The sequence below is a fragment of the Podarcis cretensis genome, assembly GCF_951804945.1.
Source record: "Podarcis cretensis genome assembly, chromosome: 3".
NCBI classification, from domain to species: domain Eukaryota; kingdom Metazoa; phylum Chordata; class Lepidosauria; order Squamata; family Lacertidae; genus Podarcis; species Podarcis cretensis.
Window position 1 is genome coordinate 39,365,608 of NC_137172.1, and position 16,594 is coordinate 39,382,201.

Consider the following 16,594-nt stretch of genomic DNA (forward strand, 5'->3'; position numbering starts at 1 on the left):
AGTGTACGTCACATCCAGTCTCCTTTCCCGTGGGAAAACCCAACAGCAACTCTGACTGGAATGTAAACACCTGTCTCGTGACAAGCACTTCGCTGCACAGTGAAGAGAGCAGAAATCAACAATCACAACCATGAAACTGAGATCCAAGGCTGCAATCCAATTCACATTTATCTGAGTAAGCTTTCATAAGACTGGGCTGTGTTTTCTATTTGCGAAAGCTTTTGCCCTGCTACAATTTCACAAGATTTCTTTGGCTGTCTTTTCACAGTCAATTTAGACCATTCTATATATTAGAGGGGTTGGGGTATATAGCTGAATATAATCCTCCTTGTTTGTGTTGAGCTGCTCTCTTCGTAAGGAAGCAAGGCACAGTTTTGGGGCACATCTCTTTTCAAGCATTCCTTGCTGGTTGACCCAACAAAAAATAGATTTTTGTTTGCTATTACTGACAGGAAGGTGGCTGAAAAGGTAGCTTCCTTCACTGTTGTGGCAGCACAAGTACATCAAAACATTAAATCAGTGCAAGAGGTGAATTGTTGTGGCCACAATTGATTCTCTATTCATATGCTGTTTTACTCTGTACCTGAAAACTACAAATGTGTTATGATCCATGGTTTGAAGAAATACAAGCACTTTCAACAGGAGCCAGTCCTGCTATACAGTTGACTGAAGACTAGGAAACAGGAACACAGGCGGCACTCAAGTCCAGCGGATAAGCAGAACCTGGAAAAAGGAGTTGCCAATAGGAAATGCCATAGTTGTAAATATCTGCTTGGCTGATATGAGGAGGACAAAGGATTTTAGAGACGTGGGCATGCTCCAGCACCTTTAAAATGCCTGAGAGATTCCACCAATCAGCGGATCACTGGAATCAACTTTGAACACTTTGAACAACCTGAATTTGGAAATAAAAGATATTGAAGGCAAAGGACCTTTTTTTTTACCCTCATCAGTTGGTCCAAGGCTTTAAATGATGTAACAAATTGAAATAAAATACATGTCTAACGGTGCATTTGGCAGCAAAGCTGGCATGGCCACCCCAGACAGTGGGCAGGTGCAGAGGAGCAGAGGGCATAAAGCCTCTTCCTGCTGCCAGCCTCTGAAGGAAATGGGCCGAAGCATGCAGAGATGGTTTCACCAATCTTCTTTTGCCTCAGAGGAAAGGAGGCAGGATTTAGATAGATGGATAGATAATAATAAAAGAATATATTCATTAGTAAATTAATTAAATAAGGGGAACTCATCCTCAATATTAGCATTCCAGCAGGGAAAAACCATCTACTATTTATAGTGTCACTAATCTGGCTATTACAGAATTGTAGAGCTGGGTCACATGAGTGTTGGTGCTATTAAATGTCCTCCACATGATTGTATTAAGTTTTGCTTGTGCCTATTCTTGGGTTCACATATGCCTACAGTGATATGAAGGTCACTGCAAACTAGAGACAGAATATGTACATCAGTATATGCACAGGTTAACTTTTTTTTCTTTTGCCTGAGAGGGCACATTAAAGGTTGGCCAACCTTCCCAAGTCCACATGCTAGTTTGTGCATGGAAATGGCCACGGTCAGAGTAGTTGTTCCTACTTTTGCACATAGACACACACCTACAGATATATACCATGCATACACACTCACCACAAGCAGCACACAGAATATGCAGAGCTCTCTCTCTCTCTCTCTCTCTCACCCACACACACCCACACACATGCACACCCACACACACACCTCATACTTGTATGGAAAAAATAACAGAATCACAGGCGTGTAGAGTTGGAAGGGTATTGAGGGTCTTTTAGTCCAATGCCCTGCAATGCAGGAATCTCAACAAGAACTTATGTGACAAATGGCCATCCAACCTTCAAGGAAGGAGAGTCCACCACTTGCTGTAGCAGTTTGTCGAAGAGCTCTTACTTGTCAGAAAGTTTTTCTTGATGTTTAGCTGGAATCTCCTTTCTTGTAACTGGAAGCCATTGATTTGGGTCCTAGCTTCCAGAGCAGGTGAAAACAGCCCTTTAAATATTTGAAGATGGTTATCCTATCTCCTCTCAGCCCCCTCTTTAACAGGCTAAACATACCCAATTCCCTCAACTTGATTTCCAGACACTTGATCATCTTGGTCACCCTCCTCTGCACATGTTCCACCTTGTCAATATCCTTCTTAAATTGGCGCCCAAAACTGGACACAGTATTCCAGGTGTGGTCTGACTAAAGCAGAATAGAGCAGTTTTACTCCCCTTGATCTGGACACTATGCAGCATTGAATATATTTTATTGCTGCTGCCATAACACTGTTGACTCATGTTAAGCTTGTGGTCTACTAAGACCCCTAGATCTGGCAAGCCTGGTGTCCCCATCTTATATTTGTGCATCTGGTTCTTCCTGTCTAGACACATTTGTCCCTATTATACAGTAGTAGCAGTTGTGACTCTGTAACCCTTCCTCACAAACTTACGAGTTTAATTATTCATATTCTGTCCCTCATCCCACCATTTTTCTTACCAAAGTCTATCTTTCACTTTTTCTTTCCTCATCCCCTGTCCCAAGTAGCACCAATTTCCTACCTTCCACCCACCTTTGCCTCTCCTCTATCTCTCCAAGGATATTACTAATAATTTAAATGAAATTCCTCTCTATTTTCTGACACCTCTTAGCAGGGTTCCCTGAAGAGCCTAGATATTCAAATCAATTAGATAGCCTCTAATTGGGGACTCTGCTTCGATGAAGTCAGTGCTGGGATCTCACTCTCTCTCTCTCTGTCCTTGGAAAGCAGGGGTGGGGAGGATTTTTCTTGAAAGCGGTGAATATATCTATGGCCCTTCCCCTGATGAACATCTCTCTCGCTCTCTGTTTCAGGTTAGGAGGACGTACATTTTTTTAAGTGCAAAAAGAAAGCTACTAAGGGGAATGACACAAATTAGAGAGTATACCCTTAAGTGCCCCCATTTTGCTATCGCCATTCATCCTTAGCCTCAAAGGCCCAAGACTGCACACAGACTCCTATGCCAATAGGAGAGAGGTTTCAAGGAAGTTGTCAAGACACCTTTGACAGACACTTAATGCAATAGCCACAGCCAGCATGCTTTTTAAAGGAGCAGGGGCCATTAAGAATAAAGGCCAAGAGGAGTCATAAGGGAAAGTAGATGCAAATCAGGCCATATGACTTTTCCTGTCATGGGCTCCTGATGGACAATTAGGATTCATTGAAATTCCACAGAAAAGCTTGTCAGAGGAGCAATGCTGTGGCCTAACAAGCAGGCCAGGGCAGTGGGGGCTTCCTATCCTGGGCTGATCTCTGCCGCCAATCCCTAACCACAGCTGATGCTTTTCAATCAAACAGGCTTCCATAGAGCCTTCATATGAGTGAAATTACACAGTGGTCCACTATGAGGGCACAAAGTCATCTAGGAAGTGCTTGCACAGACAACTTCCTGGGGGTTGGGAGGTGCATCCACGGCCTATGTCCAGGCCCAAATAATCCCATATCCTTTGGTGTAATATGCTTGCTCTGTGGGAATTTTGGGTATGGGTGTGTAGCGAACATTTTAGCAGAGCCCTAGTTAAGTGCAAAGCATGGACACGCAGAACCTTTGAAATGCACAGGGATCATTTTTTCACAGTGTGTTTTTGTACATAATGGTTTGCAATTGTCCGCACCTTCCCACAAGAAAGTAATCTAAAATGGCAGCTACTATCTCTGTCGTCTGTACACACAAGTGGGCATGTTTTCAAACTAGTGCACAGTGGTGTTCTCTAGTCCCTTCTCCCTCTATTGGTGTTGCCACAGACCTTAGTACAAAGGGGTGGCTAAGTTACTGCACTGCTTCCTGTTTTGCCTATTTTATTCACAGACAAGTTAAACATGGTGAGGCACAGTGGCACAGCTCTACAACTTCAGCAGGACCTCTCCAATAGAAGGTGAACTGAGAAAGTGCTCCCTGCATATGCAGGAAGCACTTGAGAAATGATTTCTTGGCACAAAAGTGGATTCTAGCAGAATCTGCTTTCAGTTGACAAACAGTGTGGGGCAGGGACGACATGAGGATGGCATCATGTGTACAGCACCCCCAAAAACACCTGCATCCAGCACTGAAAGCACATTATCACACAGTGTGTGCCCTAAGATTGAAAGGGGTACACATGCAGAAATGGAGGAGGACTGCAGCTCAGTGGTAGAGCAACTGCTTTGCACAGAGATGCAGGTTAGTCCCTGGCATCTCCTGGTTTGGCTGGAATAGGCTCCTATCTCAAATCCTGGAGAAACTGCTACTAGTCAGTGTAGATAACACAGAGCTCGGTGGACCAAAGGTTTGACTTGGTGTAAGGCAGATTCCTATGTTCCAATCCATACTGAAAAACGATCCTATGTGCTAATAATTTAAACATTAATAATAATAATAATAATAATAATAATAATAATATATTTATTCCTCACCCATCTGGCTGCGTTTCCCCAGCTATGTGGCAGCTGGAAGCAGTGTACTGGCCTAGATGACCCTTTGACCTGATCCAGCATTTATTTAGATCCCACCTACATCCCAAAGAACTCAGGACAGCAAACACAGGGTTACTCCATGTGATCTTCACAACAATACTATGAAGCAATTAGGCTGAAATATGACATTTAGTCTGGTTATTGGCTGAGTTTAGACTGCAGCTGAGCTCTTTCTGTACAAATACAATTAATAATAATAATAATAATAATAATAATAATAATAATAATATAGTAGTAGGACCCCTCCCATCTGACTGGGTTGCCCCAGCATATATAAAAACATAGTAAAACGTTAAACCTTAAAAAGCTTCCTTATACAGGGGAGCTACGCACTGTCGTATCTCTTATGTGTTTGATGAACAGATACAAAAGGCATTGCAGGGGGGAAACCTGATTTGTTTTGTTTTGTTTTGCATTTTAGCTGCTTTAGTTACCAAAATATATTCAGAGAGAAAGCTTTTCTACTGCAGGAAAAGCACCATTTCTTCCTTAGGTACCATGTCTAATGGACTTGGTAGGTATCTTGTCCAATTTTTATGTGCAATTTTTACTTTCTTCCAGTGCAGAAATTGCACTGCTTAGCAAAAGATTGAAATAAGCAGTTTTGCTTACTCCATTTTTGATTGGTACATAGTACTGTTTTCTTTTTCATCTTTGGAAGCATTTTGAAGATGCTTCAGGCATTTACCTTACAATACAGCATTCACTTACAATTTTTATCATCATCATTTTCTTTATTCATATAAAAGTCTACTTGCATCTGTTGTGTTATCAGTGTGCATAGTGGTATACAGAATATAGGAGCAAAAAGTCCCTGTCTGGAGGAGCTTACAATCTAAAATTTGGCACGTGGGAAACATCCAGCACAGACAGAATAACGACTAACAGCACAAGCTGCTACCTATTGACTCAGAAATAAGACCCATTGAGTTCCATGGAGCTTATTTCCCTCTAAGTTCTTATAGGAATGCAGCCTAAAAGAGACAAAAGTGGGGGTGACTCTTATCATAACTGGCTTGAATAGGCCACAGCAACTTGGAGAAGCTTAAAAAGATGCACGGTTCTTTTCTGTCCTCATCCACTCAACCTCACTGGCAACAGCTGACAGGTGTCACTCACAGTTTACATGATCAACAAAGCAAAACATATCTGAGACTACTGCAAGACTGCTCTGGCACACATATAATGCATTCTCAAAGAGGTGTTCAAAATAAAGGAAAAGGAGGGGTACAAAAACCAGCCAGGAGTGACTTCTACGAGGAAAAGGTAAAGGGGAAATAAATCCTAATTTCAGAAGCTCATTGCAGTGTAATTATCAAACGGCGACAGTAGGCTGAGATGCTTGCTAATTTAGGCCGCATTTCTTTATGACTAGTTATTTCGAGTTGTCATTTGACAGACTGAAGGGAGGGGGGACGTGCACATAAAGTTGTTTTTAATTACATTTGGTATGCTAATTTCTGATATAAAATAAATATTTACCGGGAGCAATATTTCTTCATTTCACGCTGGCTGCACTGTAGTGTTTATCAAGGGTTACAAACAGGCTGCTATCGCCCAGCCCTCTCTGCCAGCACCCTCACCGCTTTCAAAAGAGGACAACATGGCCTAGAGCATTCTGGGTGACAGGCCAGGTATCAGGAGAGCACAGACCCAGGAACGAATGGGGAGTGGGAAAGAAGCATTTATCTCACAAACTTTATTTCCCTTATCCATCTTCAGCATAAATTCCAGCAGCCTTTTTTCCTTCTTGCCAGGAATCAAATTGCCAGGTAAATAAGGATAAACTTCACATAGCACCTGTTTCTCACAGGATGAATTGACAGTATTTCAGTTGCCTAAAGCCTAACAGAAGGCTTCTGGGAAGCAAGGAGGCAGCAGGAAGGTGAGAATACTTCCTAGACCCTTGAACATGCCCTGTGGTCCCGAGGCATGTCATAAATGTTGGCATTAACATGCTCTCTTGTATGGAAAACCTTTCGCTTTCTACCCAATTACTAATCCTTTGTGTCCTCTGCCTATCTGAGCATCATATTACTTCTGCCCCCACAAACCCAACACATCCCAGGCTTGTGCCCACACCAAGCATTTAAAGCACATGTTGGCATGACCAACTTAGACTCACTATTTTCAAAGGGTCTTATTCTGAATAGCCAAAGGACAATGTGTTGCCCACACACACTCCCCCCCCCCCACATGTGCAAAAGCCAACCCAAATGGCAGCTGAATCTTACTTCCCCTGGTGATGAATAGGATAGTGTCTGAGCGCAACCTTCCCCCCTTTCACCCCTAAAGTGCATTAAATTTACAGGGCACATTAAGCATACCAAATTGCAGACAAATAGGTCCAGGGCCTTTTTGTGGGGAAAAGTAAAAGGAATTCACTTCCCTCCAAAATCTATTTAGAGGAGTGGAGTTGTCTCCTGCTCTTTCTTACCTTAAAATGATAAAGAGGTAGGTAGCTGAGTTGGGTGTATTCTTACTTGCAAGCCCCATTTTTCAAAGCTTCAAACTGGCCTTTTCTTTCTGGCACTGGTGTCTTCCGATAGGCCTTATAACGTGAGGCTGTCCCAGTTTATGCATCTCACTGGCCTTGCCTACGTCTTCCAATAGGCCCTAGGCCTGAGATATGCCTTTCAATGTGAAGCTGCCTAGAAAGCTGCCTGCCGTGTTCTGAAGAGCTCAGTCATTATTATTATTGTTATTATTAGTTAGTTAGTTAGTTAGTTAGTTAGTTAGTTAGTTAAAGGAGAACAATGTAGGTTTTTTTATAAAACAACAGCAACAACACACCTTAAATAAAGCTTTTTGCCATTAAAGAAATCATTTGCCTCTGTATTTAGCAGAAAAGCAGGGGCGGAGAAATCCAGTGTTCTGCAGGAAACATTTTTGACAGCCTCACTTCTTGCAAAGCCCACAGACCTGGAGTAATTCAGAGAGATATGAACATATAAAGTGATTCCATACCAAAAGGCAGAAACAAATCTAGAGTGCCTGGTGGATTTGTGGGGACATTGGTATAACGGGGGCGGGGGTATTTATACTGTGCTTCGACTCAGGGGAGAACTCCAAATCACACTGCGTAGCCTTAATCCCATTTTTCAGGTCTCACACAAAGCTGATGCACACTGCTACGAAATACTGATGAGAAGCTCACAAGGAGAGCTTGATGGGATGACCATTCCTAAATGTTTGTCCCTAACCTTTGGTTGCCACTACATCTGAATTACTGGCAGTTCATGTGAACTATTACTATTATTATTGGTCTAGTCCTTTTCTCATTCTTCCATGGTAATTGGCATTGCAACATTCTGGGGCACTGAATTCCGCAGGGATGGGAGAAGTCCAGAAAAGTAACACGTTGCCTAACTGATCTCTCAGTACAATCATCCAAGACAGCAACAATGAAGCACACAACTGATTGGAAGGATGTGATGTGGGAGCAGGCATTACGCCTTGTGGTAGCATAGCCCGCGATGAACGGTGCAGAGTTGTACAATGGTTATTTCCAATTTATTTATATGATTAGAACTTCCATCTACTTTTGGGTCAGAGATTGTCAGCCAAACAGTGGAGAGACTGGTACAAATTTCAGTGTCTGTACTGAACAAGCTGATTAAACAGAAAGACAGGAAATACAGTAGATGGGAAGGACTTGTATATGATGTGCAACCATGCTGGTCACATTTAAAGAAAATATTAAAATTAATTTGAATATGGGGGAGAAATCTTCCACTAGCAAATTAAACAATTTTATCCTTATTAGTTAGCCCAAAGGAAAAACGTTACCGCATTAGTAGTGCCATACAGCATAGAGAGAAAAGGTCAAGACTACAAATACAGCACTGACAGAAAGGTTTCAGAACCTGGGCAGTTTTTTCTTTGAAGAAAGTCCTATTAGGTAGGAATTACTCCTTAGGAAGTGTGCTTAGCATTGCAGCCTTGAGTCATTATCAAAAAATAATCATGTATTTTGTTTCACCAGCATCCCTTCTGGATTTTTTCTACTGCACACCTACCAGGCTGTCTCATATCATATCTATACCATCAAGACATAAAGTATGGAGTAGCCGGGTGCTCTCATCATGTCCCATAAATGCTGCATATTGACTCTGTCCAAAGAACATCTTCTGTCTTCTTCATTTGCCCTATTAGTTTTTGAGCCAGCTCATGGTTTGATGCTGAGCCACTTTCTGTGGCGATTGCCTGGAAAAAAGCATAGCCCTATACGACTCCAAGCAGCTGTGCCAAAATCCCGATTTTCGATTTCAAAGGTAAAAGAGAAAAATTAGCAGCTGCTCAGTGAGCATGAAGCAATGGCTTCTCAAGCAGAAAGAGGGAAATTTGATACTCTTATTCTCTATTGATTGCGAGTGCTGTTGCTCTGTGCTACCACTCCTTTGGCATATAGAAATGAGTAACTGCTCCAGCTAAGGAGTGTCTTTCATTTATTTTTGAGAGGTGTAATACCCCTATTTTTTTCATCACCCTACTTAAACTACTGATGTCTCAGACCTGTGCTACAAGCATAACGAGTTACTTAAATACCTTCCTATTGAGAAGATTTGTTTTAATTTTATTTTGAAGCTACACTCACATATTCAAGCTGAAGTAACAATAATACTGTTGTGAAAAGCCTGAGGCAGGTTCAGAGATCCATGTAAAAATTCTCAGAATACTCATAGCAGTAAGCTTCCTTTGGGCACCTCATGTTACACATTTTCCCTCCAGGGTGTAAAAATAGATCTCTGCAAGGTTTATAGAGGCCCAGAATTCCAGCGTAGCTCCATCTCTACATATGCCCCAAGCAAAGTGTTTAATGAAAACAAGGTTAGCCTGGAACAATTTAGTTCTCCTGGTCCAGTGATGAAATCTGTTTCTATTAATTCTGAAGGTTAGAGAAAAGGCCTGGTTCCGCCCCACCCCCACCCCCAGTGTCAAATGGTTTCCCACCAGCCGCATACTAGAAACAGCCCCTTCCCATCAGTCACGGTCCAGTTTACGGGTGGTTGAAGTCCTGGCTGAGGACGTCGGGACCAGGGGCAAGACTGCGGGGCGGGAGCAGGAACGGGAGTCCGGAAGCCAGGAGGCAGGGAGCCTAGGGTCCAAAAACCAGGAGCCAAGGGTCCAAGGATCCAGGAAGCAAGGAGCCAAACGCAACAAGGCAGGAAGCGTGTTGCTGTGGCAAAGAGCCAAAGGGAAATGCTGGCCTTATATCCCTTCCAGCTCTTGCCACCAGATGCAGTTTTTTAAAAAAAGAGCTTCCAGATGCAGTTTTTTTAAAAAAGAGCTTCCTGCAAAGAGCTTCCTGAAGCCTGGAGAGCGAGAGGGGTCGGTGCGCACTGACTCCTCTCACTCTCCAGGCTTCAGCGAAAGGCTGCATTCGCCCCATAGGACGCACACACATTTCCCCTTCATTTTTGGAGGGGGAAAAGTGCGTCCTATAGAGCGAAAAATACGGTACCTGAATTTTGTGATGCAGTTCTCCAAGTAGTGTGTGCATGAAACACACCTATTGGGTCAAATGCACATAAAATGAATATATTCATGAAAATAGCATACAAAGAATGCTTTACATTATGGAAAAGTGCATTATAATTTGTGTCTTTATAATAAATTTGCACTAAAATGCAGATTTTTTTAAAAAAAAAAAATACGCTGATGTAGAAACTGAAATAGTCAGGTTTATCTACTTTTAAGTCCAAGAGTGGTCAGCCAAACACTGCTGGGAAACTTACAAGCAAGCATAAATGTAACAGCACTTTCCCACGGTGCATCCCTAGCACCTATTTTTGAGGTGTACCACAGGTGTGGGCCTGGCAACTTTTCAGGATTCTTTCTATTATGAGTAATCTGTTGGGACCTGCATGGTGGTGATGGACTGAACCAAAGCTGATAATGGGTGATGCCAACTACCTCAGATTAGAGTTCCCAGTCTTATGCAGTTCTATGCAGACAAAAGCCCCACTGGAGTTCCTCCAAAAAAGCACAGATCAAATCAGAAGCTCTGAGGCAGAGCTAGGAATGAGGAAAACATTAAATTCAGTTTGCATATAAAGGTGACCCCCCCACACCTAACACACATTTTCTAAAGCCATAAGCAACCTGAAACACAACCATTTTAAAAAAAATGCACTTTTCTGAATTTTGCAGTGGAGTTCTCCAGCCAAATAATGCCTACAATGGTCCATAAAAGTTGCATAAAATGCATATATTGGTAAATATAAAATGCAAAGATGCACTCCAGAGGAAGAATGGCTTGCAAAAAAAAAAGGATATCATGTTAAATTTGCACTAAGAAGCTGCTGAATTTTCACGATTACTCTTTTTAAAATTGCAGACTGATTTGGAAATGTGGAAAACAGAACTTAAGATGGGGGGGAAGGGAAACCAGAGAGAAACTGAAATTCACCCATGCCTTGCATGCAGAAGGTCAAATAATTTGACCTGGTAGGTATAAGGCAGTTTCTACTTGCATTGATCATGCAGGATGAAATGTTTCAAATAACATGGGAATTTGGGATATTTTGAAAGATCACCCGCTGTCACTTTAAACACTAGCTTCCCTGCACAAAAGCTCTCATTCTGATTTACATAAGCAAAAGATTCCTCTCCAACTATGGGCTAGGCAATAGGAAAAGTAAGGTAAACTCTGAATACCATACTCTCTTAATTGCATTTTACCTGGCTTACCATCAGATGAAGCAAATGCCGTTCCCAGTCCCATGCTGTCATGATCCCTGTATGCTTCTAATGACTCTTTGGTTTGCATGACAGTAATAAAAGCTAATTACCACAACAGCATCCCTCTGTAAGGACATAACTGGTTCTAACTCACTGCTGTTTGATTATTTAGTTTCATCTTGGTTCACTGCTTTTGGTTTGCTTTTATATCATCTAATTTGGTCCACATTACTCCCACATTAGAAATGCACCCGGAGCCTATATGCAGCTGTATTTTATTTTATGTTTTTCTTGTTATGTTTGGTTTTAAATGGTATTGTAAACCACTCTGGGATTTAAAAAAAGAATTATGAAGGACAATATACTAATACTTTTTTTAAAAAGAAATATAATATAATATAATTTCATAATATCATATCATATTATAATACTGTACTGATAACAAGAATACACCACCACCCATATTTGTCCTGCAGTGCCCCCTATGTACCATTCAGATTGACTGGAGAACAAGATGAACTGAAGCTGAAAACTAAATCCTGTTCCTCCTTCCTGAACAAGAGATTGATGCAATTGTTGGTTTTCTTACAGGTCTTGCAATGAATCTTTAGGTGCAGCCCCACTCTAGCTGCTAAATCAGGAGAGGAACTGTGTGTGTAATATCAAAAAAAAAAACATGCAAAAGGTAAGTGTATTGAACCTTGCTTCTGCATTTTGTCTCCAATGTGGAGTTCGGTAAATAAATTTTAAAATACAAATCTTTAAAAATACCTTCAGTGTTGCAATGCACACATAGGTAAAGGTAAAGGTAAAGGGACCCCTGACCATTAGGTCCAGTCGTGACCGACTCTGGGGTTGCAGTGCTCATCTCGCTTTATTGGCCGATGGAGCCGGCGTACAGCTTCTGGGTCATGTGGCCAGCATGACTAAGCCACTTTTGGTGAACCAGAGCAGCACACGGAAACGCCGTTTAGCTTCCCGCCGGAGTGGTACCTATTTATCTACTTGCACTTTGATGTGCTTTCAAACTGCTAGGTTGGCAGGAGCAGGGACCGAGCAACGGGAGCTCACCCCGTCGTGGGGATTCGAACCGCCGACCTTCTGATCAGCAAGTCCTAGGCTTTGTGGCTTAACCCACAGCGCCACCCTATTAGGGTAAAAAGTATAATGTATGTAATGTATCTATGACTGTGAATATTATTCTTAAGCTTATGTTTATTTATATCCCACCTTTTCCCCTGACAGGGACCCAAGGCAGCTTACAGATAAAATAGAAACAGCAAAAAACATGGGGGAGGGGGAATCATTAATTTAAAAAAAACTTTAATATAATAAATATTACTAGAATAAGATTTTGAGCTGGACCATAAAGAAGGCTGATTGCTGAAGAATTGATGCTTTTGAGTTATGGTGCTGGAGGAGACTCTTGAGAGTCCCATGGACTGCAAGAAGATCAAACCTCTCCATTCTTAAGGAAATCAGCCCTGAGTGCTCACTGGAAGGACAGATCCTGAAGCTGAGACTCCAATACTTTGGCCACCTCATGAGAAGAGAAGACTCCCTGTAAGAGACCCTGATGTTGGGAAAGATTGAGGGCACAAGGAGAAGGGGAAGACAGAGGACGAGATGGTTGGACAGTGTTCTCGAAGCTACGAACATGATAAAAAAATTCCTTCCAGTAGCACCTTAAAGACCAACTAAGTTAGTTCTTGGTATGAGCTTTCATGTGCATGCACACTTCTTCAGATACCTGAAATGTGCATGCACACTTCTTCAGATACCTGAAATGTGCATGCACACTTCTTCAGGTATCTGAAGAAGTGTGCATGCACACGAAAGCTCATACCAAGAACTAACTTAGTTGGTCTTTAAGGTGCTACTGGAAGGAATTTTTTTATTTTGTTTTGAGTATGGCAGACCAACACGGCTACCTATCTGTAACTACGAACATGAGTTTGACCAAACAGCGGGAGGCAGTGGAAGACAGGAGTGCCTGGCGTGCTCTGGTCCATGGGGTCACGAAGAGTCGGACACGACTAAACAACTAAACAACAACAATTAAGACAAACAGATAATTACACACACACAAAATCACAGCACCAGCTATTTCCTTAGAAACAGTTAGTTCTCAAAAGCCTGTCAGAATTTGAAATTCTTTGTGTGCTGGCAAAAGAACAAGGGAGCCAGTCTAGTTTCTCTAGGAAGGGAGTTCCAAAGTCTGGGAGCAGCCACCAAATATTATGAAGAATGATATCATTCAAGAAGAAAACAATGGCTGGGTTTCATTGGATGAGTGGATTTATATGCCAGCATGGTCAAAGCAGTGTTTTAAGTGTTGTATAGGGGAGACATTAAAGCAATCCAAATGGGAGATGAAAAGGGTCTATTCCAAAGCAACAATATTTATCTGTAGTTAGTGTTCCCATAATGCAAAAACAGAGTGGAGCTATTATGTCAATCACACCTTCTCCCAAGTGCCCAACTGCTCCCAATCTGTGCAACACTCACCACAGTTTGCTCCAGCTTATTTGAGCCGCCTTCCCTAGGGAGATGACTCCAACTGATCTCGCTGTCAGGGAAATGTTCCCGCTACATGCGTTCATCTGAAGATCTCTGTCACCTTTCAAGGTTCAAACTGTCAACGTGAAGCTTGCAGCACAAGACAGTGGCACATTACTCCAATGTCCTGGAGAAGGAGCAAAACTGAACAGTTCACTTCTCTCTAACCAGTCAAATAAAGATAAAAACAGACCACAGAAAAAGCTAAGCAAGCTTTTTCTTAAAAGTTCCATCTCTTTTCTTAAAACTCTAGCTGAAGACTGCAAGGAAAGAAATAATTTTTGGAAATAAATAAACAGTTTAGATTTCAATTACCATTCAAACCTACAAGTCACAATAAGGCTGGTTTTCAACATAGCACAATGCACCCTAATAGTGTTCTGGTTCGGAACAACAGTTACCTGTGATCAATTTGTCAGAATTCTACTTTTGATGCTATGCCACGCAGACCAACAGAGTCAGCACAGGCAGTACAGATACTAGCCTGTCAAAGCCAACAAGGTCTAGTTACCTGTCACTCTCTAACCATTAGGAAACACTCTCCCACCTAAGCTGAGAAAACCACTCCTCGTGGGTTTAAACTAGTCAGCTCAGAGCCCCTACCCAGAGCCATGTGCAAAAGGCAAATGCTTAGAATTTAAAAAGTATTTGTCTATGATTTTTAACTGAACTGAGCTCACTGCCCTTATACACATGCAAAACCTCTACTTTTTACTCCCATGCTGCAGGGGTCACCATAGTAGAGCATCTGCTTTGAATGTAGAAGATCCAGGTTCTGACTCAGTATAAGGTAGCTTCCTGTGTTCCTCTGTTTTCTTTATTCTAGCTGCAGAATTTAATGAGGGAACAATTTTGTTTTGCCTGTTAAACAACTAGAAATCAGAAATACTTGTTGAATTACTTCAAATCACTCTGTGATCTACCAGTACATCCTATTCTATTTTCTGCCCCTCCCCCCGCCTACATTATCAGCATGTGGGAGCAGCAGCGGAGGAAGTCGCTCGAGCTCCTGGGGTGGCACGCCCAGGGGTGGGGCGAGGCACCCACGGGGTGGGGCAAGGGCGGGGCGAGCCACCCATGGGGCAGGGCACACCGCAGGACCTCCAGAGTCTGCCTGCCTCCTCCCTACAGCTGGGGGGAGGGGGAGGCAGCAGGAGGACCGTTGGTCAGCATGGAGCCTGTGTGCTCCGAAGCCACGCCTCTCTCAGGAGAGACACATGGCTCAGGTGCACTGCAGACCCTGTGATGCGAGCCACCTGGCATTATGTCACTTCACTCAGTAGTGACACCCGGGGTGGACTGCGCCCACTGCACCCCCTTCCGCCGCCCCTGCATGGGAGTGTCATTCCCTTACACCCACAGTAGTAGATTCAAAAATCCCATTTCCCCACTTTGTAGCTTTAAACTCCTTCCCCCATAAGACGCTCTGACAGTGCTCCATGCCTTGATCAGGGGTGGCAATCAGCTAGTGAATCAGACGCCACTGTCCTTTGTGGCAGCCTGACTAAGAACAATACAAACACAAGGATGCACCTCCAATGTCTAATCCGTCTACCTTTCATGAGAACAAAGCGTTCTATCAACAGCTCCCAAACAAAAGGAAAAATATATAAAAGGATTCTTTGGCTGGCAGCGTGGAATGCCCAGACTGCATGCTAATTGATTTCGAGAAGTAACAAGCTTAAAAAGAAACCAGGAAAGAAGGTTAAAATTAAGATTTCATGCTAATTGTTGAGATGGAGGAAGGGGGGGACTTTTTGTTTGCTTATTTTTTTAATGGAGAAAACTATACAGGCCTTGAATGGATGGTGCCAACATGATAAATGCCAAAGAGCTATTCTTGTTCTTTTTCACGGCTCCCGATCATGATGCCCTTGCAGTTCTCTGTGCATCTGGCATAAAAAAGTCAGAAACTGGTGCTACTGCCTGTGATTTGGGGCACACAAGATTATGAGCTTTTACTAGGAAGGACAAGAGGTCACAGAAACAGCGGCGCTTTCAGCTGTCAGTGAATTTTACTGACAAGCTATTATGGGACAGAAAACTGACCCTTTGGCCCATGGCCTTGCCCAACATGTTCCCCAAGTTCTTATACCTGGATTGGTTTTCTGTCCATGGTTTTGCTTTCCTAAATGTAGCTAGACATCCACCTCGTACCATCCTGTGGCTCCAAATGAGGATAGACCTTATTGCTTATATATTAATGTATCTTGTCAATCTTAATACATGACTTGGCATACAGTGTGTGTCAACATCCTAAAACTGCCTTTATGGGAATGATTCTTGTTAACCGACTTAATCTCTGTTTGAGTTCTGTTTGTCTCCTAGTATTTTATTTATTTGTATATTTATTTTTAAAATCTTGCTCTTCAGAATAAAGGGTAGAAGAACTCACAGAGTGGCTTGCAAATGTTAATGATAAGACAGTCCCTGCCCTTGGATTTACAAGCTATAAGACACAACACAAAAGGAATAGGGAATGGAAATAGGAACATCCCATTCCATAATGATAATCTTACTATTTATGCCCCACACATCTTACTGGGTTGCCCCAGCCACTATGGGCAGCTTCCAACACATATAAAATTATAATAAAACAGTAAACATTAAAAAACTTCCCTATACAAGATTGCCTTCAGATGCCTCGGGGGGGTTGCATAACTCCATACCCTCCAGCATTTCTCTGATGAAAATAGGGACGTCCTAAGAAAAAGTGGGACATTCCAGGATCAAATCAGAAACCATGGTGGCTTCTCTAAATTAGGGGTGTTCCTGGAAGACAGGGACAATTGGAGCGTCTGAAGTCACCTAATTAGCCTTTTGGCTGAGTGGGGGACTGAACCAGGATATCCCAAC

The 16,594-nt window shown here is 42.4% G+C and overlaps 1 long non-coding RNA gene across 1 annotated transcript in view; it reads right to left on the reverse strand.

Annotated features, from left to right (window-relative positions):
* Positions 1–589: 589 nt before the first annotated feature.
* Positions 590–16,594, reverse strand: part of LOC307212286 — a 40,327-nt gene continuing 24,322 nt past the window's right edge. Inside the window, exon 3 of the long non-coding RNA XR_013836940.1 lies at positions 590–723. This is a non-coding gene — a long non-coding RNA (uncharacterized lncRNA). The remainder of the gene's footprint in view (positions 724–16,594) is intronic.